Genomic DNA, 24904 nt, shown 5'->3' on the forward strand with positions numbered 1-24904 from the left:
CCTAGAGCAAGATGCCCCATGGGAATGGACCCCCTCCCGTCTTTGAGGGAGATGACTTTCCTTATTGGAAAATTTGCATAGAGGCGTACCTAGAGGCTCTAGATGTTGGAGTGCTTAGAGCCGCCTCACAAGGTTTTCCAACACCTAGGGATCCTGCTAACCTTCAAGGTGATGAGATTTACTATGAAAAGTGGAATGCAAAGGCTCGAAACACTCTTTTTAGAGGCCTTTTGTAACGCCCTAGAGTCCAAACGGCTTAGATCCACTCTGCACGCTGAGCGAACCACACCTACCACCATCCCACTTATGCTTTCATCCTCGCTTCACGTAAAAGGATTAACCCAGGGATGATGGGATGGACTCTAGAAGCCTTATATGTTGGTCTATCCCACCTTTAACAACCAAGGTGGGACTAAACTCTCCACAATATCTTATTAACTTGCATATGGGCCACTATGGGCCAAATTTCAAACTGGGCCGGATGTCACTACACCCCCCTCAAAGGAACCGACATCCTCGTCAGCCCAACACACCCACAACCGGGCAAACGATGACCAGGAACGTTCCCTCTTAGCACACACAACCATGCGCCCAGTGCCGACACATGTGCCATGTCGTGCGCCCCATAGGGCCTACACATGCAATGAACCCCATGCCTGCACCCCTAGCCCGCACGCGCCCGTGGCCACGAAGGTCGGCTCTGATACCATTTGTAACACCGTAGAGTCCAAATGGCTTAGATCCACTATGCACGCTGAGCGAACCACACCTACCACCATCCCACTTATGCTTTCGTCCTTGCTTTGTGTAAAAGGATTAACCCAGGGATGGTGGGATGGACTCCAGAAGCCTTATATGTTGGTCTATCCCACCTTTAACAACCAAGGTGGGACTAAACTCTCCACAATATCTCATTAACTTGTATATGGACCACTATGGGCCAAATTCCAAACTAGACCGGATGTCACACCTTTGCAAGGATGTCTTTAACTATGTGCGAAACCACAAAGATGGCCATCAACTATGGTCGGAACCAAGAGTGAGCATGAGGAATGCTATCACCTCATGATGAAGAAGCTTAATTCATTTGAAATGCTTCCTAGTGAAAGTGCTAATGAAATGTCTTCATGCTTGAATGTTCTTATAGAGGAGATCAATGGGCTCGGACTCACTCAAATGCAACCATCCGATGTTGTGAGAAAGATCTTGAGTGTCCTCCCCATTGACAAGTATGGGCATATTGTGATGGTGCTTCATCAAGATGATCTTTCCACCGCTACACCAACTCAAATATTAGGAAAGATCAATGCACATAAGATGTACATGCTCATCACTTCACAAGATGGCTCTTCTTCCACCAAGAAGAAAAATTTGGCATTCAAGGCTAGCCAAGAGAAGAGGGGCAAAGCAAAAGTTGATCATGATACCTCAAGTGATGATGAGATTGATGATGTAAAGCTTGCTCTCATGGTGAGAAGAACTGCCAAGATGCTCAAGAAGATAAACAAGAATGGCGTCAAGTTTGATGGCAAGAAGAAGAAATTCTTCACTAGTAGCAGAAGGAAGCCCATCTCCAAAATGGATTGCTTCAATTATGGAGATCTTGGTCATCTAGCTCATCAATGCCCCAAACCTAAGAAAGACAAGTATAAGAAGAAGTACAAGGGCAAGAAAAATGACTCAAGTGATGATGATGTTGAGAAGAAGAAAAACAAGTCATACAAGAAGAAGGATGGCAAGAAGAAGGAATTTCACAAGAAGAAGAAGAATGACAAGGCCTATATTGTTGGTGATTGGCTCACGGACATTGAATCATCAAGCGGCTCATCTGATGATGAAAGTGAAAATAAGAAGGAGAAGATGGCCGCTCTTGTGATTGGGTCTTCACTACCTTCACCAACATCGTCGTCATCATCTTCTACACACATATGCCTCATGGCCAAGGGTGAATGAAAGGTACAAAATGATGATGGTAGTGGTGGTGATGACAATTCTAGTGATGATGAGAATGGTAGTGATAGTGATAAAGAATTTGAATCACCTTCTTATGATGATCTTGTGAAATTGTTAAACCAATACACTAAAATCATTAGAAAGACAAGAGCTAAAAATGAGAAGCTAGAACTTGTGAATGACTCACTCTTAGCAAAGTATGACATAGCCAAAAAAGCTAATGATGGGCTTAGAGAAGAGAACAAAATCGTGTCATCCAAACTCAAGGAACTCAAAACCTCTAAAAGGGAGCTTAGAGAAAAACATGATAAACTTGAGGAGATACACAATGAGCTCACCACTAGCTACAACTTGCTAAAAGAAGAGTACACTAATCTCAAGGTTAATAATGATAATCTTGTTCTTTCTCATGAGTTATTGCCAAATGAGCCACATGATGCTACTAACAATGTTGTTAAGATTGATATAGTCACATCATGTGATGACTTGATTGTTGAGAGCATTGAGCATGGTTCTAGTAGCAAAGGCAAGAAAGTGATTGAATCTGACAACTATGATGATTATGTCAAGCTCAAGAATGAAAATGAAAAGCTCAAGAAGGATCTTGAAAAACTATCAACCATCAACACAATTGTGATAGAGAATCTTGACAATAATCATGATATGGCACTTGAGAATGAGATGCTTAGAGAAGAGAACAAGAAACTCAAGATGGAGAAGAACCATGATGAACTTAGAGAAGAAAACAAGAAACTTAAGTTGGAGAAAGAGCATCTCAAGACCGGTTTGAGCAAGTTTACAAGAGGCTAATATCTCCAAAGTGAGATACTTATAAACACCGTGATGAAGATGGATAGAAGTGGCATTGGATTCTTGGCAAATCAAGAGAAGAAAGCTCAAGTTCAATATCAACAACAATACAAGTCAAAGCCTACGCCAAAGAGATGCTTTGAGTGTAGACAAGAAGGTCACTTTGCTCATGAGTGTGAAACTCCACCACCATAACCTTTGCCCAAGTATGCTAGACCCTTTGCCTTCAATGCTCACTACATGCTTAGAAAAGATTCTAGTGGAAAGATGAAAGTCATGTTCTTGGGTCCATCCAACAAGAATATGCCTAAGCAAATTTGGGTTGCTAAGTCACTAGTTGAGAAAGTCAAGGGCCCTCATCAAGTTTGGGTCCCTAAATAATAAGTTTGATCTCTTGTGTGTGTACATGAACTACAAGACCGATGGAAGTCATTGGGTTATTGATAGTGGTTGTACTCAACATATGACCGGTGATCCTCATATGTTCACCTCACTAGATGAAGAAGTAGATGGTCAAGAAAGGATTACATTTGGTGACAATTCAAAGGGCAAAGTACAAGGTTGGGCAAAGTTGCAATATTAAATGATCACTCAATATCAAATGTGCTATATGTTGCTTCATTGAGCTTCAACTTGCTATCTGTTGGTCAATTGTGTGATCTTGGTTTTCAATGTTTGTTCATCAAGAAGAAAGTGGTTGTGTCAAAGAAAGATAATGATCAAGTTATATTCAAGGGCTTTAGATACAACAACCTATATCTAGTGGATTTCACCTCCAAAGATGCAAACTTGAAGACATGCTTATTCACTAAAAATCACTTGGGTGGCTTTGGCATAGAAGACTTGCACATGTTGGGATGAGCTCACTCAAGACATTAATGAAAAATGAGTTGGTGAGAGGTTTGGAGGATGTGAAATTTGAAAAGGACAAGCTTTGTAGTGCATGTCAAGCTGGCAAGCAAGTTGCAAACACTCATCCAACCAAATCTTACATGTCAACAACAAGAATGCTAGAGCTTCTCCACATGGATCTATTTGGACCAACAACTTACAAGAGTTTGGAAGGCAATCTCTATTATCTTGTGATAGTTGATGATTACTCTAGATACACTTGGATGTTCTTCCTTCATGACAAGACCAAAGTGGTCGTATGTTTCAAGAAGTTTTCCAAGAGAGCACAAAATGAATTTGAAGTGAAGCTCAAGAAGATAAGAAGTGACAACAGGAAAGAGTTTGACAACACAAACATTGAAGCATATTGTGATGAAGTTGGGATTAAGCATGAGGTCTCTGCAACCTACACTCCTCAACAAAATAGTGTAGTAGAGAGAAAGAACCAGACACTAATCACCCTCACAAGAACAATGCTTGATGAGTACAATACACCTCAAGATCTATGGGCAGAAGCTATAAACACCGCATGCTATGCATCCAACCGCCTATTTCTCCAAAAGTTTCTTAGCAAGACCCCTTATGAGTTGCTCAATGGGAAGAATCCGGATGTCTTATTCTTCCAGGTGTTTGGTTGCAAATGCTACATCTACAAGAAGCGGCAACACCTAGGGAAGTTCTAAAGACATTGTGATATTGGTTTTCTTGTTGGTTACTCATCAAAGTCCAAAGCATATTAAGTATTTAATCATGCCACCAGCTTGGTTGAAGAAACATATGATGTGGAATTTGATGAATCTAACGGCTCCCAAGGAGCACATGAGAATCTTGATGATGTAGGTGATGAACCATTGAGGGAGGCTATGAAGAACATTCTGGTTGGAGACATCAAGCCCAAAGATGATGAAGATGATGTACAAGTGATTGATCCACCCTATTCATCAAATGTGCCATAAGATGATGATAAAGATGAGAGAGTAGAAAATGAAGATACTCACATCTCCTATGATCAAATGGTAGCACAAGCTCAAGATGTTGATGCTCCACAACCTCTTCCTCAAGTGGTTGATAGAAGAAATTCACCCCTACTAAAAGCACATTTGGAGGGTGTCATTTGCTTGGTAGATCACTAGTGTCTTGGATCTCTAAGAAGCAAAACAGTGTGGCCTTGTCCACCACATAGGTGGAATACATTACCGCAAGTGCTTGTTGTGCACAAATTCTTTACATGAAGCAAACTCTTCTAGACTATGGTGTAGTTCTAGAAAGAGTACCCCTCTTATGTGACAATGAAAGCATGATAAAACTTGCTAATAACCCGGTTCAACACTCTCACACCAAGCACATAGATATCCATCATCACTTTCTTAGAGATCATGTTACTAAAAATGATATATCACTAGAAGGTGTAAGGACCGAGGATCAATTGGCAGATATCTTTACAAAACCGCTAGATGAGGCTACGTTTTGTCAGTTAAGGAATGAGCTCAATGTGCTTGATCTAAGTAACTTCATAAAAAATTAAGCTTGTGCTGTCCCTTGCATTGCATTATAATATAAAACATGTTTAATTTTTAGTAATGCACTTAGGGTTTGTCTAACATGGTTAAGATAACCACCGAAAAGCATGTGAAGAAGCTTAACTTTGGATCAAAATTGACGAGCAACTTGTTTTTCTTTCAAGCATTGCATTGCATACACGTGTGTGTTGCTTTGTCATTTCTTTTTGGTTATTTTTTGAGCATCTGCTGTGTTCATCCACAAATAGGGAGAGCATTTGAAGCTCCTATTGGTTATAAACCCTATTGGGTGGCCACATGTTGCTCCTCGCCTCTTTTGTTGCTTTTTTCTAAAATGAATTATAGCCAAAGGCAAATTATTTTGAAATTTTTGAGGGTTTGAGAGAGCTCCCCCATATCTGTCCCAATTTCTAGTTATTTTGGTCATATCGAAGTTAGGACTTGATTGGGAGAAAGCATCGCGTAGAAAGGAGAAGAAACTACTGTGGAAGATGGACCGGACGTAGGGACCGGACTCACCCATGGCAGCATCCGGTCAGTACATCAAGAGGAGATGCAAGTGCTGAAGAAGACCAAATGATCAACAGTGTTCCGTCCACGTTTGGTGACAAGTTGAATCCATGTCCAGTCAGGGCAAGTTGGAACACAGAGTGACCGGACTCTAGGTTGTGTCTGGTCCGAGGTAATCGAACATGTTCGGTCATGTTTTAAGGCTCTCTGGACCTCTCTGTACTCAACTGGACTTCGAGGGGCAGCGTTAGGTCATTTTCACCTATGCGTCTGGTCACAACTGTCAAAGCAAAATAGATCTATATTCTCTCTATCTGATGCTAGGGCCTACACATCCTTTTCTTCCTCTCCCTCACGCACCCACATCCTCGCGCCACCATGCCTGTGACCTCACGCCGCATCCACACCGTGCACGCGCCCTCACATCGCCGCGCCCATGCCGCACCACCCCATCCACGTTGTGCTCATGCCCTTGAGACGCCATGCCCATGCCCATGAGATATTGTGCCTGTGCCCTCTCGTGCCGCACCACCGTACCCATGCCACAACATTCGCCTGAACCCTAGTGCCGCTATCGCTTAACTCCTATCGCCCTTCCACATGCCCACGCGTAGCGTAGCCACCGCAGCCACCGCTCTACCCACGCTCGTGCCCCTCCATCGCCGCCATGGTGCCCTAACCTTAGCCGGCATGGGTCATCACCACCACCGTCGTGGTCCTTCCATCGACCTCATCGTTTATTCTCTAGACTCTAGTGAACACGTACGCCCATCCTTAGCGTTCCCTTGGCCGATTGATATAATTCCTTAGGTGAGTTCCCTTGTCACCTGCCAGGTGTTCGTTATAATGCCTGAACCACATCTAGTTCACTGCTTGATCCTTTTAGTTGGCCATATGTCTATGCAGTGACATTGTTGATTCCTATGTGGTGCCCCCCATGCTCGGTGTCTCATCATTTCATAGGTCCCGGACTTGATCTAAGATAGCAAGCCATTCCATCTATTCACTTACCTAATTGCCTACTTCTTCTAAGGACCATCACAACTCTAGTATATAATGTTGCTTATGTATACTTTCTACTCTATCTTGTGCAGCGAGTTTGGGTAGTGAGTTTGCTTGTCAGTGTTTTAGTGGCAGATAAACTCGGGGCCAAGCCCACGAGTATGGAATAGAGGCCAAGCCTCTTGAGTGATAGACGGTAGTGATCTAGGGGGAGTGTCAGTGGTCAGCAGCAGTTGTATCTTTTGGCAGTGAGTTCTCTTAGGTTCAGTGGTTCCTTTCAGTGTTAGATATGGCTCGTCGCAAGAACGTCAGGGGTGGTCCCGGCGATGATGATGAGAGGCATCCTCCTTGCCAGATAGCATAGGAAAAGGGGAAGGGGCCAAAGAAGACCACTACAAAGAAGAAGCGCAAGAGAGGTGATATAGAGACAGATAGAGTAGCAGCAGTGCCATTACCATAGAGCATGCTAAAAGAGGTGGCAGAGGCAGTGGTTTTTGTATTGGCGATTAGTTGTCACCAGCTCAGAGGACCATAGTTGAGTAGCTTGAGGCTAGTCTTGGTAGTCCTCTTGGTACTATCTTGCTTGGAGGTTGACATATTGCTCTAGAGGATGCACCATAGGGCACTCGAGTGGAGGAGGTTGAGCCTCCGAAGGAGACCGAGCAGCAGGTAGAGGAGGCAGAGTGGGCGGAGCAACCATTTCTTTGACGCTCTAGTCACACTCGCACCTAGGTGTCACCAAGGCCTCAGACACAGAGACGTGGCTTTCCTCCACCTCCTAGACCACAAGGTCCACCTCTAGTGGTACACTTGGACCTGAGGGCAGCCATAGCTAGGTAGGTGCAATAGCTCTATTTTATGGAGTTTAAGGAGTGGTTTTTGCTGAGGCAGAATGAGCGTGCTTCATAGTAGTTCTACACAGTGCTGTAGGAGGATTTCTACAATGCCTACCTCAATAGTGGTGTGGCATTCAGATCATAGAGAGTTTGCTCATTAGAGGCTATAGTTGCTGTTGTAGGAGAGCAGATCCATCCCCACCTCAGCTACTTGCTAGGTCTAGCAGATCTTCTAGGATGGACTAGTTGGTATGTTTCGTCAAGGGTTAGAGAGTTTTATCCCTCCTTGTGGATTGACCTAAGGCACATGTTCATTCACTTTGCCTTTAGAGGCCATGACTATAGGCTATAGAGCCAGAGGGCTAGAGAGATATTAAGGATTCTAGAGTCTCCTATTCGGATTCATGAGATCTGTTATGGAGAGATAGAGCCACTGAGACACCCTCATGGTGGACTAGTACCACCTACAGACTTGGTTAGGGCTTGCTTCATTGAGCCGTTTGGAGACAAATCGAGCTAGACACCGCATGACCTTACACCTATAGCTCGTATCCTTGATACAGTCATGAGGAGGTCTTTGCTCCCAAGGAGTGTCTACTAAGAGGGGTTGACCCATATTTAGTTTTGGCTAGTCCACCACTTGGTCTCCGATATAGTGTTTGACATTTGGGATGTGATGCTTTCAGAGATGGACGATACCTTACCAGAGGGTTTTAGAGGCCATTGTCAGTTGCCATATGCTCACTGGATCATATTTCTTATCGAGTTGAGTGGTGCTACTATAGAGTTCCCACAGTATGATATGAGCCAGCTATTATGTCATAGTCATGGGAGGACTCCTAGCTAGCCAAACCATAGACCAGAGGTGCCAAAGACTATAGCTGAGCAGGACAAAGCTGATAGGTACTAAACTATTTTAGTACAGGGATTGGCCCGATCTTCATGACAGTAGGTCACGTTCAAGATAACTTGCAACAAGGCAGCAGGAATAAAAGGGTAACTTGCTGAAGAATAGTGGAGTAACTAGCTTTATACCTAACCAAGGTTGGATGTGACCAAGCGATAGGGAGAGAGACACCAAAACCACGAAGACTTCGACTTGATCTCCGAACGACCGTAGAACCACAACCGGAGCTAATCCACACAAGGCGGGGTAGCCATACTGGAACCCACAGAGCATGATCTAGTGGACTCCAGAGGAATCTCTTCACAAGTCCAGGAAAAACAAGAAAGAACAAGGGTTTGAGTAAACACTCGGTAGCTCGGTTGCAATATCACTGGGATTATCAAATCATCAAAAAGTCCTTTTCTAGTAGCCTAGTGGTGGTATTTATACTATGAGAAGTTTCTAAGATAGATGTGAACTAAAGAAACCACATTGGAAGGTGGAAGGTCAACTGGCTAGAGCTTTTATGAGGTGATCTTTAGTTCCTGCACGTCTTCTGGGCTTCTGTGTAATCTTTAATATTTTGGTCATAACTCCTTCCTTCATAGCTTTGGGAGACAAAAGGTTTGACTGTTTCATCTGGATGGTTCTGTCATGCTGGGTTGACTCAAACGTAGCTCTTCTTTCTGATCCATCCTTGATGTATCCTTGTCTTCCTTCTCGGAGAACCTGAGTAATAACAACATACATGACTTAGGTAGCTCGAAATTACCATCAATGTTTAATTGAAATTCACAAAGTAGCGTGTGCACCTCTTACTGTATCTTTTGGGCGCAGCTACGGGTGATTGGTCTAGTAGGGACTTGGAGTGGTGTATCAGCTAGAGAGGTGGTCGGAGAGGTCATTGAGGTTGGTGAAGTGGTGAAGAGGTCACCGAGGTGGTCTGAGAGCTCACCGAGGTGGTCGGAGAGCTCGCCGAGGTGGTCGGAGAGATCACCAAGGTGGTTGGAGAGATCACCGAGGTGGTTAGGGAGATCACCGAGGTGGTCGGAGGGCTCGCCAAGGTGGTTAGAGAGATCCCCGACGCTGGTGTGGTCACATCAAAAGCCATTAGGGCCATTGCCGAGACAGAGCTCGAGTAGCTAGAGGCACAACAGGAGGACATGGTCGAGAGCGACTCGACTGACAGCTTAGATGAGGACTACCAGCCTATCCCGCATATGCCACCACATGCACATGATAGAGAGGTCGGTGACTCCAGCTCAGCTCCACCATAGCCATAGCCATCGTAGATAGACCCTGCCTTGCTAGCTATACTTGAGCGCATGTGGTAGGACCAGACTCGTCAGGCACAGGAGACAATAGCTGCCATTGCTCAGGTGTAGGCATGCTAGGATTAGTTTCAGCAGCAGCAGCAGGCCATGCAACAGTAGTAGTTAGTCATTTAGCAGTAGCTTCCTGGGTTCATGTAGCATGTCTTTTCTGCCATAGGGATTGCTCCTCACCAGCCCGCATTGCAGCTCGGTCAGCCTGCTACTACTACCCTAGTGACTCTAGTTGTATAGCTCAGTGGGTTTCAGAGTTAGGGACAACCGGCTGCATAGTTTGCCTCACCTACCGAGCAAGTGTCTTAGTGGATTACTTCACCAGGGATAGAGCAGGCTCAGCACTTCACTCCTATAGTCACGGGCTTCACTCCTACTTAGTCCAGGGCAATGCTAGTGATGGACATCCCTGTCTTTAGGAGTTTGGGTGCTACTTTCAGTGAGCTCATAGGACAGCCTACACCGCCTGAGTTTCAAGTCCTTGCTCCTACCATAGCCGCTCTAGTCACAGGGACTACTGAGATGATCCCATCCTCTGTTGCTTCGTCTGAGCTGCCTCTGACAATCACTCCCACCCCTGAGGTTTCAACGCTAGCGCCAGCAGCCGTTGTGGCTCCACTTCCTCTAGTGACACCTTTTGAGCCATAGGGCCAGGCTGCTACCACAGATTTAGCGTTACCATAGGCCACCCCAGCTATCGAGTCCACTGAGCAAACCTATACCGCTTCACCTCCACTTCTAGTGATAGAGGGTCCGATCGCTCCGAGTTAAGGGTCCGAGGATGATGTAGCTCAGTTTTAGATTTCTCACCACACCTCAGTGTCTGACACGTCTGTTGCTACCCCGTCTTCTAACCCTTAGGTTTTGGTGCTTGACGCCAAAGGGAGAGAGGGAGCGAGTATGTTATAATTTAGGGGGAGCGCATGAGATGGACTTGTTCTTTTGTGTGATACTTCATGCATTCACGTTTACTCTCATGCATTATGTTATATGTAAAATATGTGTGATTGTGAGACTTATGTGACATGTGTGCTCTTTACCTTGATATATATGTCATGTCACTTGATTATGCCCAATTGCTTTGTTTTCGTGTTTCACTCCGATACAAATGAGTTTTACTTTGTGTACTTATGCTTATTTCATACCTCGTGAGTACATTGTGTTGGCTTGGATCATATAAGCATGCCTAACCCTCCTTTGTTCTTATTGTCAATTGCTTATATTAGCCAAGCATGTTGAGAACCTCAGATATCTTTTATACATACTCGAGGTTGTGTTGTCATCAATCACCAAAAAAGGGGAGATTGAAAGCATCTAGGGTACTAGTTTGGTTTTAGTGATTAATGACGACACAAGATTACTATGACTAATTTGTGTTTTGCAGAGGACACTTGAGTTAGGTCATGGTAATGGTGATTGATTGGGAAATTATGGTTTACATGCCCCTATCGATGGAAATCATTTTGTTTTCAAAGGATGGATGGCAAGGTTAAGGATGAATTAGTTCTAAGTGTCATTTGACGTTGGAGAGACACTTAGAGTAGTTTAGGACTTTGTTTTTCCTTTGGTTGTACTATTAAGGGGGGTATTAACTAGTAGTTTGACCTAGGTGAAACTAATGTTTAGGTGTGGTGCACACTTGTCAAACTTAGCACTAGGTAGGTCAAGGACAGCCCATAGATCAGTTGAAGTCGATGACGTTCACAAAGTTGGTAGAATTTGAGGTGAATGGAGACTTGGATGATGACCGAACGCTGGACTAGACGCACAGGTGTCGTGTCCAGTTAGCATTAGCTTGCGCAATTAGGGCTTGCTCATCGACCAGACGTAGGCTCCTAGTTAGGATCGGACACACAGGTGTGCGCAACTGTAGAGCAAGCAACACTCACAAAGGACTAGACGCTTTGACCTGACACACTAGAGGTCGCGTCTGGTCAACAACAGTAAGCATCTAGAGAAGGAAATTGCTGACCGGACATGTCAGATGAGTGGTGATCGGATGTTGGTCAAAGTTTGGTCTCTGATTACTGTGCTAGCGCCATGTAGCCATTGGCTACTGACTGGACGCGTCTAGTCACTTTGGGCTGAGCGTCCGATTACCTCGAAATGTGCTGAGTTGGACCCCAACGGGTATGTTTTGAAGTGGGGATTATAAATACTTTCCCCACTCATTCAACTTAGCCCTCTTGCCCATTTGTTCTGTTGAGAAACACCTTTGGATTACAAGGGAGAGCAAGAGCCTAGTGGGGTGATTGAGATTTGATAATCCAAGATTAAGAACCTCATTAGTGCATAGGGAGTCGCAAGTGTGTATCCACCTTTCTCAATAGGCTTGTCTTGGTCAAGTGAGAGTTTGTGCTTGTTACTCTTGGTGATCGCCATCACCTAGATGGCTCGATAGTGATTGAAAACTTGGTGATCATCCGGCAAAGCTTGTGGATGACCCAAATCATGCTGTGAGTGGTTGTGGGTGATTCACCATGATGGAGTATTGAAGAATCAGCCCATAGAGATGTAGGATCTCTGGTATGCCTAGAGGGGGGTGAATAGGCCTATAAAAATTCAACTCAAACCGAATTCAAATTCACCCGTGGCATTGCCGCTCTATGAGCGCAGCACTGCTGCCCCTACAGGAGAGATTAGTTCACAGTTCAAAATCTACTCAATGAAATTTAGATCGGGTATATTTCTTAGCTTCCTGTAGGGTAGTAGATCACAGATCGACAACTGAAAATGATGGGAACACCACACACAAGTAGATTGGCCTCAATCCTAGAAATCACCTCAACAACAACAAAAACACAAGCACAAGCACAAGATGACACAAGGATTTATCCTATGGTTTAGCTCACCACCAAGGCTTGCCTAAGTCCACGTTGTTGAGGTATACCACTAAGGCTTAGGGATTTGCATCCCTACCTCATTCTCAAGTCAAGAGAGTGAACTCTTGAGATGAGGGGTGATTTTACTCGCTGCAAGAGGTGGTTACAAACCTCACGGGTCTGCCACACAAGTTGGCAAGCTCCACAGGCAACGCTCTAGCCGGCTAGGAGCCAAGCTCCAAGAGTAACAAACACAACCGCCGACTAAAATGTGAACTAAGTGCTCTTTAGAGTTTTAGAATCAATGGAGATGCTCTCTAATCAAGTTTTGGATCCTTTTCCCTCAAGGATTGATGGGGAAATCAATAGATTTGCTTGGGGCTTGAGGTCAACAATGGAGTGAGAGAGAGAGAGCTCCTGCTCTATTTTGGGCATGCTAAAGTGAGAAGAAGAGAGTAGGGTTACCATTGGGGTGGAAGGGGAAGGTATATATATATCCCCCAGCACCCAACGGTCACTTAAATTATAAATAGTTGTTGGGGAGGAAATGGAAAGGTATATATACCCCCAGCCCTCAATGGACACCGCACCCAAGGGGTCGAGCGAGACGAAGCCCGTGGCCTCAAGGTCGGGTGAGACAGAGCCCACAACCTTGGGGTTGGGCGAGACGAATCCCATGACCTTAGGGTTGGGTGATATGGAGCCTACGATCAAGGGGTCAATCGAGCTAAAGCCCGTGACCAAGGGGTCGAGCGAGCCAGATCCTACGACCAAGGGGTTGGTAGAGCTAGAGCCCATGACCAAGGGGTCAGTTGAGCCAGAGCCCACGACCAAGGGGTCGAGCGAGATGGATCCTATGACCAAGGGGTCAGGCGAGCCTCTCTTCAAGTGCGGCAGTGCCACACCACGTAAGACAGCAAGGATAATAGTGAAGTGTAGACTATCTTGGTTGTGAATCTGAGGATGCATGTGGTTGTTTGAGCACTAGGTAGCACATATTAGCTTTAAGCATCATGTCCCCTTTATAGTATGGTTTTTCCTATACTCAAATTCAATATATAAAAGAATTTAAACCTCCTTTGAGTTTGAAGTCATCTACATTTATAATTGGGGGCTCCTCCATTTCATGTAGCATCCTCGAATATAGATTCCCTGCTTGTTATCTTGATAAATCTCATTAGTTCTCCAATTGCATGGTCATTATCACCAAAACCCATAATTAAGGCTCGACTGCACTTTCAATCTCCCCCTTTTTGGTGATTGATGACAACCCAATTAGAGCTTAAAAAGATATTGAATAAATACCGAGACTTTTGAGCCATGGGTGTAGAGCCTCCCCCTAAGTATGTGAATAGAGAATTGAATTCTTAAATTAGCATAAGGCCAAGATTCACATTTTAGTGAAAGTGATGGGGCTCCCCCTACATCCATGCTCCTATGGGGTGCTGCATACTGTGTCGGGTATGTAAAACATGATGCAAATGATAGTTTGTTGTTGTAGCTAGGTGCGGTACTGCCGCACCAGAGTGCGGCACTACTGCACTAGCTATAACAACATAGATCAGAATAAACACCACACAACACGTGACACATATAATGAGGCTTTTGTTTCTTGTTCCTTCTTTCTTGCTTCTCTTCTTTTTCTTCTAGCTTCTCTCTTGAGTCTTCTTTCTTCTTTTCTTGCTTTCTTCTCTTCTAACCGTTGTGCTCCTTCTTCTCTCTTGCTACTCTTTTCTCTTTTCTAGCTGCCCTTCTTCTTTTCTTCTTCATTTTGAGCTTTTTCGGCATTGGTTGCCTCTAGCTACGGGAGCATGGAGTTGCTTGTTGGAGAGGCGCTAAGCTCACTGCTGTCGGTGTCATGTAGCCCAATGTCCTCTAGATCGATGTTGATGGGCTTCACAATACCGGATCCTCCCCCAAGCTTCATACCTCACGCGGTGAAGCTCACACAAGGTAACCTAGCTTAGATACCACTTGTAGGATCTCTGGTATGCCAAGAGGGCATGAATAGGCCTATAAAAATTCAACTCAAACTAAAGTCAAATTCACCCATAGTACTGCCGCTCTGTGAGCGTGGCACTGCCACACCTGCAGGAGAGATTAGTTCATAGTTCAAAATCTACCCAACAAAATTTAGATCGGGTATATTTCTTAGCTTCTTGTAGGGTAGTAGATCATAGATCGACAGCTAAAAGCGGTGGGAACACCACACATAAGTAGATTGGCCTCAATCCTAGAAATCACCTCAACAATAACAAGAACACAATCACAAGCACAAGATGACACAAGGATTTATCCCGTGGTTCAGCTCACCACCAAGGCTTGCCTATGTCCATGTTGTTAAGGTATACCACTAAGGCTTAGGGATTTGCAACCCTACCTCGTTCTCAAGTCAAGAGAATGAACTCTTGAGATGAGGGGTGATTTTACTCGCTACAAGAGGTGGTTACAAACCTCTCAGGGCTACCACACAAGTTGACAAGCTCCATAGGCGACGCTCTAACTGGCTAGGAGCCAAGCTCCAAGAGTAACAAACACAACCACTAACTAAAACGTGAACCAAGTGCTCTTTAGAGTTTTGGAATCAATGGAGATGCTCTCTAATCAAGTTTTGGACCCTTTTCCCTCAAAGATTGATGTGGAAATCAATAGATTTGCTTGGGGGCTTGAGATCAACAATGGAGTGAGAAAGAGAGAGCTCCTGCTCTATTTTGGGCATGCTGAAGTGAGAAGAAGAGAGCAGGGTTATCATTGGGGAGGAAAGGGAAAGGTATATATATCCCCCAGCCCCCAACGGTCACTTAAATCATAGATAGCCGTTGGGGAGAAAAGGGAAAGGTATATCTACCCCCAGCCCTCAATGGACACCGTACCCAAGGGATCAGGTGAGACGAAGCCCGTGGCCTTGAGGTCGGGTGAGACGGAGCCCCCAACCTTGGGGTTAGGCGAGACGGATCCCATGACCTTAGGGTCCGGCAGGATGGAGCCCGTGACCAAGGGGTCGGTTGAGCCAAAGCCCATGACCAAGGGGTCAGGCGAGCCGGATCTCGCGACCAAGGGGTCGGTCGAGCCAGATCCTGTGACCAAGGGGTCGGTGGAGCCGGAGCCCACGACCAAGGGGTCGAGCGAGATGAATCCTGTGACCAAGGGGTCAGGCGAGCCTCTCTTCAAGTGCGGCAGTGCCATACCATGCAAGACAACAAGGATAATAGTGAAGTGTAGACTATCCTGGCTATAAATATGAGGATGCATGTGGTTGTTTGAGCACTTGGTAGCACATATTAGCTTTTAAGCATTGTGCCCTGTTTATAGTATGGCTTTTCCTATATTCAAATTCAATATATAAAAGAATTTAAACCTTCTTTGAGTTTGAAGCCATCTACATTTATAATTGGGGGCTCCTCCATTTTGTGTAGCATCCTTGAATATAGATTCCCTTCTTGTTATCTTGATAAATCTCATTAGTTCTCCAATTACGTGGTCATTATCACCAAAACCCATAATTAAGGCTTGATTGCACTTTCAAGAGAGCACTTGATCCTTGCGCAGATCAAGAGGGAGCTACACCCCTGTGCGGGTGCTCCAACGAGGACTAGTGGGGAGTGGCGACTCTTCGATACCTCAGAAAAACATCACCGCGTTCCTCTCCTTCTCTTTACTTTGAGCATTTATATTTGAGCAATTCAATTCATATCTTTACATTCTTAGAATTGCCAAGCTAGAGTAGAATTGGAATCTAGTGTGCAAAACTTTTGTGTGGTAGAACAATAGAAACACTTCTAGACACAAGAGGGTGAAATGGGCTAAGTGTAGGGCTTAATTATTGTAAACAAATTAGAATAAGCCCAATTCACCCCCTCTTGGGCATCTTGATCCTTTCAGCTACTAACCTCAGCGACATCAACTTCATCATCGCCAATATTTTAGCTTTGTATCACCGTCTTTGTCCTAAAAATAGCAGTAGAGCTAAGCCTACGTATACTTTGATAGGGCTTTGCCATCGACTTTGGCGCCATCGACTTGCATACACCAATATTTTGGCGAGGGGCATTGCCATTAGCATTAGCATCAAACCCAGCTTCACCCATGACCTTTGACCCGAGCGACTTGCCCTCAACTTCAACAACCTCTACAAGATCAAAGAACCTCCCCCAAGCCCCATCACTAACATGTTCGTCGACTAGGCACTAGACCTTTGCCTGCTTATAAGCACCAACCAAGAGGGCCTAAGGAGGGTGTGATTGAAGAACAAATGCAACCTGGAGGCATGTCTTGCTCGTCGCTCATGAGCCGAAGGAGGTAAGCCCTATCGACTGTGACAACTACTCCATCTACGTCTGCTCGACAAAAGCGTTTTCATCGACCTTCGGCAACATTGATTTCACATATGCCAATCTACCTTCGATGATTATTTTCGATAAATATTTTCGCTTGCTCTCCAAAGTGCACTAGGCCTAAATGCAATGCATGAAGTTCAACACCTAGTGGCACTAGATGATCGAATTGTCTAGTTAAGAACCACTCTTAATAGTATGGCCATCTATCCTAAATGTGATCACACTCTTTATAGTGTCTTGATCACTAAAACAAAATACCTATTTATACCTTTGCCTTGATCTCCATAGGGTTTTGTTTTTCTCTTTCTTCTTTTCCAAGTTAAGCACTTGACCATCATCACATGTGGTCATCTTCATCATTTCATGTGATCAACATCACCATTTGAGTGCCACCATGCTCCTCACTTGGATTGCACCAACCTAGCTCATATCACAACTCATGACAAAGGTTAGTGCATAGGTTTCATCAATTATCCAAAATCAAACTAGGGCTTTCACTAAGGAGGCTGTAATTGAAGAACCAATGCAACCTAGAGGCATGCCTTGCTCATTGCTCATGAGCGGAGGGAGGTAAGCCCCATCGATTGTGACAACTACTATGTCTACGTCCACCTCAACAAAAAGCATCATCATTGACCTTCGACAACATTGACTTCACCTTTGCCAATCTACCTTCGATGACTATGACAACCTATATGACTACTTCGGCTACAGAGAGCTACACCTAGAGTGGTGAAGACCCACATAGTGGATAGAAACAAGAGGGGAGTGAGATCATTGACATATGCAAACAAAATGTCATCATCATTAGATCGTGGCCTACTGGCCTATGAGCTCCACCACTGAAGCATTTCCACTTCGAGTATGCATAGCGAAGCCCAAGAGAGACATAGAATCTAAGTTTAGGTTTTGTGTGGTTATCTTTGTGTTGTGTGTGTGCTCCTTTCTTGATGCCCTTTTTGTCCCACTGGGTTTTTGGAACGGAGTCCTTAGTGAGGCGCACATGGTGCACACGGTCGTGAGGGGGTCCATCATGGCTAGAGAATTGTATTCTTGGGCCTTTTCCGATGTTGTAGCCACTAGGTTTTGTTGTACCTACTGAGACCTAGTGGCTAAGGGGCTACTATTGGGGGTGTGGGTGGTTGCGCCTACCCATTCTTTGTAATAAAATAGCCCAAGAGGGTCATGGACGTCCATGTAATTTGTAACCTAAAGGGACTAATGAGTAAGATTGCCTCCTCCCACCTCTCCTATAAATATAGACCAAGTGGCAAGAGTGGGGGTGGTTTCCCCACTCATAACAAAAATTTTCTCGTTCCCCACACTCTCTCTTGTTTGGGTATGTCCCAACAGGTACATACCTACCTGCTTTCAAAGGTTCTTACATACCTCATCATGAATTGGTAGTTCAACACCATTTGCGCACTATAATAATCATTTACATATTCAAATGCCAAAGATAGAATTCTATAGGTTATAATACCAGAGTTGACAGTTAATTAGCTCGTCATGAATTGGTAGTTCAACACCATTTGCGCACTATAATAGTCATTTACATATTCAAATGCCAAAGATAGAATTCTATAGGTTATAATATCAGAGTCGATAGTTAATTAGCATACCTTAATGATTCACAACTTGCTTAGTAAAAAACCATACTTGTGAACAATTTCTAGGTTAGTGTCAAAATTTTGGCCTATGCCTTAGAGCAACCGCAATGAAGTCTACCATGATTGGATAGCCCTTGGGTCCAATAAACACATACCTTTAACACGTGTTATTCGCTGAGTAGCTTTGGAATTAGCGAAATGTCTTGCTTTACAATGTGACTTAGTGCTTCCACTTACTCCACTACAATCTGATATCAAGCATATGTGGATAATCCCCTTTCTCATTTTTGAAACCTGCAACTACAAAGATTTAAATTATATAAAACATTTATGCTAGGACATTCAAATAAAGTCCTCTATAGATATAAATATCAATTTTTAAATTAGAATTACCAAGTAGGACTATCAGATGCAACATCAGAATCAGACAAACCTTAGAAAAAAATTAGAGAATGGCAAAAAAGTGAAAACAAGCGTACTCTTGAGTTGATCTCCCAAGTAGACTTCAAATTTCATGTGTGACCTTGAGGAACTAAAACGCCTCAAAACACTTCCATTTTATTCCTCAAACTTCTCTTGCACTTTATCATAGACTATGATAAGAGATTAAAAATATTTTTGCATAAACAAGAAAAGATAGTAGGTAGATAGCATTGAGACACAGCTGTGAGCTATCATCACCCTTTGGATGCTCTGGTGCTCTAGAAACAATGTCAATGCAGGAGAAGATGTGAAACAACCGGGGGTATGTAGCGGGGAGAATACGTCAGCATTATACCCATTTCAGTGACATAGAACATATTCATAAAAGGAAGGAACCACAAGTCGAACCATGGTGCACCATGGTGCTGGTCTGCTCCTGATTTTACGAAGATTAACATCATTGATGTTCTTTTTGGGAGGACAAAGGAGAGGGTGGATGGGGTTTCATTATCAGGAATGAACATGGTCAAGTGCTTGGTTTGAGATCGGGGAAAATTGATCTTTGAATGGATGCCCTCCAAGCCAAGACGACACCAGCTCTTCATGCTTTGTCGTTCGCTGCAGATGCAAGCATGACATGAATAGAAATGGAGACAGATGCAATAAACTTGAAGACGATGCTAACATTGTCATTGTTGGACTTATCATCAAATGGAGTCATGTTTCAAAAAATAAAAATCTTTATGATCATTAAATTTGTGTGTGTGCTGGTTTTGTATAATCCAAGAATATGTAATTCAGTAGCAGACAAACGTGCTAAAATAGGTGTGGAGTTAGGGCCAAGCGGTGTCTTGCTTTGGCCTAATGAAGTTTCTGCTATTGTTTCTGATTTGGTGGCTGCCGATTTGAGCTCAGCCAACCGTTAATAGAATTCATTTTCCTTCTCAAAAAATATAGTGAACACAAAATACAATAAGTGTACAGTAAGTAGATAGTGCCAAATGAAGAGAACACAGAAGACAATAAGTGTACATTGCCAAATATAGAAAACAACATTAGACACCAAAATAGTAGCTAACCGTCCCCACGGAACAGAGCTAGCATTGATAAGCAGAGGGCCTAAATTGTGGCATTATGTTTTTCTCATTGAAAATTCTTGTAGCAGAATACAATTCGTTATAGGTAAAAGATTGACATCATGTCATTTTGAACACAAATGATGATTCTGTGGGCCATCATTGTTGGATCCGCAAGCCCCAATCCAGCGCACCTCTGCTAGAGGTACTGGCCTCACATGTCGCTGCCGGAGGAGGGGGTCGGTCCCTGTGCGCCGGGCCGGAGGAGGGGGCCGCTCCCACTCCCCACGGTCAGATACTTTTTGAAAAATATCTCTACAACTTTTTTCTGAAGTCTAGTTGACCTCCTTGTGAAAGTCCAATTTACCTCCCTCGTGGCTAACGTGGCGCCATGTCAACGAAAATCGCTTTCAAAATGGCTCAAGGGGGTAAATCAATATCAATAGTTTGAGGAGCACAAACATCTGGTTTGTAGTTGAAGGAGGTAAATCGGATTATCCCAATAGTTAAGGGAGGTTAGGAGGACTTTTTCCATAGCCTTGTGACGACCTACATACAGATTTTCAATTTGAAAGGAATTGACCTTTTTCTTAGTCTGGTCCATGAAATACTTGCCTCAATTCCAACTCCCAAGGGGGGCGAGGCACAAGCTTTGTAGCAAATGACACAATTAAGAGCAAGAATATGATTCAAGTAGAGAATCAAACTTTATGCTTGCCATTTATATTTTAAATTTAAGTTATAAAATGCATGGATGGTCCCTGAGCTTTGTCAAGGGATGCCACTTATGTCTACAAGATTTGAAACACAATTCTTGGTCCGTAAACTTGTTATTTAATGCATTGCAGTGGTTGATATGGTCCAATAATGAACCTAGGGTTGACCATTTTACAAGTTTAGAGATGTGTGGTGCACCACTTAACAAGTTTAGGGACCTAGAAATCACTACTATTCTAGGAGACATGCCATTTTTATTTGAAGAGGTGGACAAGAAATTTTTGTGTCTCCCAAAATCTATAATCAATTTCGGAGACACCCAATTCATTTTTGGAGGAAAAAAAGCTCGTCTCTGTGAATTGATTAACACAGGCAAGCCTCTTAAGATGTTTGCCTCTGAAAATAGTGCTCATTTTCAGAGCCCCCCCCCCTCATTGATCTTTTTTGTATCATATATGTGTTGTCCCGCTCTTATTTTATCAATATCTTTATTTTCCATATGGTTTGATCTAGAGGAGTTCGATGACGAACTCTTTTAAGGTGTAGAATGAATGTAACACCAAGCCTCTTAAGATGTTCCTCTGAAAATAGTGCTCATTTTCGGAGGCACCCCCCTTTCATTGATCTTTTTGTATCATATATGTGTTGTCAGGCTCTTATTTTATCAGTATCTTTATTTTCCATATAGTTTGATCTAGAGGAGTTTGATGACGAACTCTTTTAAGGGGTAGACCGAATGTAACACCAAGCCTCTTAAGAAGTTTGCCTCTAAAAATAGTGCTCATTTTCGGAGGCCCTCCCTTTCATTGATCTTTTTGTATCATATATGTGTTGTTAGGCTCTTATTTGATCAGTATCTTTATTTTCCATATGGTTTGATCTAGAGAAGTTCGATGACAAACTCTTTATCGGGTAGAAGGAACGTAACACCTTGCATCTAAAAATGTATATGGCCTAGCTCTTCTCATGGAAATGTCTGCATACGCATAGCACATCTCTTGCACTTTCGTCATCGCTTCGTGTTAAAGGGTAAACCCAGAGATGCTACGTTTAAAACGGCAAGGATTATAAGTTGTCCCTCATCCTCCTAAACTTCCAAGGTGGTACTAAAACCACCAACTACTACAACTACTCATGTACCACATAGGTCAACGACACAACTACTACATGCTTCTAACAGGCTAGGGTGTTACATCCTACTAGGCCCATCTCGGTGTCAGCCTCACAGTATATATCATTAGAAAAAACCATAGTTGCTTTAGAAATCCATCCCGCTCGGTTGTCATTTTAGAAACCCATCCCACCCACCTGCACCTCCCTACCACTGCCCCAACAGACATCGATCCTCCTCTCCCGAGCTCCTCCGACCAGCGCTTCCCTTTGGCTACGGTGGCCCTCCCCAACAGAAGCTACCCCTCCTCTAACTCAGCATCACCTCCGGCTACGGCGGCAACACACGGAGCAAGCTGGAGTCCACCGTGTCCTCGTATCTTCCCTCACCCCCTTTCTCTCTCCCCTCATCTCTCTCTATTCTATTGGCTGCGACGACAACCCAACGGTAGCGGAAGATGAACACACACAACATGGTGGCTCCCCAGCACCCAGCAGTGGCCTAGCCAAGGGCAGATGGAGTGATGGTGGACCGATCGAGGGCTATAGATCTAGGTTACTAAGGCGGAGCCCCAGCGGTGGTGGAGCATGGCGGCGACGGTGGAGCGATTGTGACAAACATCCTATGCGTGGTAGTGGAGCACCGGAGGGCAGCGGTAGGCTGACCGAGGGATGCAAGATCCAGGGTGCAGCGCCGGAGCTACAAATCTAGGGCGCGGCACATGGTGGGCTTAGCGGGCTCGATGACTGTCACATAAATGGGCTCATTGGTGGGTTCATTTTAGTTTGTTTTTTAAACCTATTTTCATAGGCTGGCATTTTGATCGCCTCTAGAAATTGGGATTTCTAGTGAAGTTAAACCAAAGGAAGAAATATCACCCGCCTTTGGAAATCTCATTGACTGACTCCAAAAATGGATTGGTAGTAGTGAATGTGTTTTCAAAGTTCATTGACCCAATTGACACCTCTTGACAAGTTTAGAGGCCGCTAATGCATTTAACTCTTTAAATTTTGTTGTGGTTCACATTTAGTTGTGTGGTACATTCTTGAAATGCTTTTCCTAGTATATTTGTCAAGTTTGTAGAAGAATGTAATCTCCATCCCAAAATTATGAGGTATTTTGATTAAAAAAAGACAAATAAAACAAATTTTGACCCTTAATTTATCTTCCAATATTATTGTCATTTGCTAAAGAACCAATATCACCTCATGGGTGTACTCCACGTACAAATCTATTGATGCAAATTTTATACCCAAAACTTGTGTATAATGTGAATACTTGTTAGTCAAAGTTGATAAAATTTGACTTGCCAAAGGGTGCCTGGCTGAACTGGTTAGGTGGCCTCAACGGCACTCCTCAGGTCTTGAGTTTGACTCCCCGTGGGAGCGAATTTCAGGTTGAGGTTAAAAAATCCCCTCGTTTGTCCCACGGCCAAAGCACAGGTCAAAAGGCCTGGCCCGGTTCTCACAGGGCAATGGTGCCCCTATGTCAAGGTGGTGCAGGGGATTGGGGGTTTTCTCGGCCCGTGTGAGAATGTCTTCTCTCTTACAACAATGCCCAGGGGTGGCTTACCTCCTGCAGGTCAAGTTTTTTTTTTAAATTTGACTTTTCCTCGTATAAGATACGCTTATCAATATGAGATTGAAGGTATATACGAAATTAAACATATTCTCAACTCTCTGTCAAAGAGAATCTTAATTAGTGGCTATGTGCAAACTAAGGCCTAGTTTGGTAAGGATTTTTCAAACCTTCACATAATCCCTACCAAATGACTTAGAGATCCAATGTCAAAACTAAAAATGTTTCCTGGACTCTACCACATCCTATAAACCACAAAAACCTGCTTCCCAAGAGAATTAGAATCGGTTTTCCACCAGAAATGTTTCTTCAATAAATGGGACTGCTTAATAAGGCCTAAATTTCTATTCACTTTAGTTTTTTTGTGTTGTTCAAGTTTCATAGTTTCTTTGATCGTGTGTACCTTTTCCATGCTATTCATGCACCTTGTAAGACAACTATCGACATACTTGAATGGCAATAGCTTCATAGAACTTTGCATGAACTATGACAATTCAAAAAAAAAGTATTCGAAGAATTCCCTTGCTCTAGATAAACATAGTTTTCACCTTTTATCCCCTCATTCTATGCGTCACATGTGCATTGCTCCTCCGCTAAACTGTGCCAGGGACCTTCAGGGGTGAAGCTAGCACTAATATTGCCCTGGTGCAATACTCTCTAACACATCAAAAAACATAAAGGATTACTCCCTCCGTCCCAAATTAATTATAAGTCATTCCAAGAATTTTGCAGAGTCAAAGAATCTCAAGTTTGACTAAATTTATATGATAATGTAATAACATTTATGATACCAACTAAGTATCATTAGGTCTTCATTAATTATATTTCCATAGTATATATATTTGATGTCATAAATCTTTATAATTCTTTCTATAATTTTGATCAAACTTACGATGCTTTAATTTGACTCTCCAGAATTCTTGGAATGACTTATAATTTGGGATGGACGGAGTATATGGTAAAATCTCAGTTTATAGTAGTATAAAAAAGTTCTTCATCATGGTGCATTGGCACCAGCAGGGGAGATCAATGATCCATTTTTACCGTGCAATCTTCTATTTCATCAGTTTTTCGCTCAGGGATTTTTACCAACGTTCGGGTCCTAATAGAAAGGCAAAGCTCATGCCACTTTGGACGAGTCACGAAAAGGCTATATTAAAATGTCCTTATATATACTTCGAAACAGGATACACACACGATAAGAAAAGGCATATACAAGTTGTTGAGAGACAATTATGTGAGACCCAAACCTTTTTATCTAGTTTGGAACACGTAGCCCTTGTTTCTGCATAATATTTGCAGTATGCCTGCATTCCAAATAAATGTATAGATCCATAGTCTCACCTACTCACTCCACCCATGAATATAGGAACTTATGGTGTTCAAATTTTGTTCACACAAACATAAGGATTTCTAAGTACCAAATAAAGAGGTAGCCAACAACCAGGAGCCGGCTCACCCCATCAATTGCGCCAATCATGAGCTGACCCAACTGCT

Source organism: Miscanthus floridulus, chromosome 9 (assembly GCF_019320115.1).
Source record: "Miscanthus floridulus cultivar M001 chromosome 9, ASM1932011v1, whole genome shotgun sequence".
Classification (NCBI taxonomy): Eukaryota; Viridiplantae; Streptophyta; class Magnoliopsida; order Poales; family Poaceae; genus Miscanthus; species Miscanthus floridulus.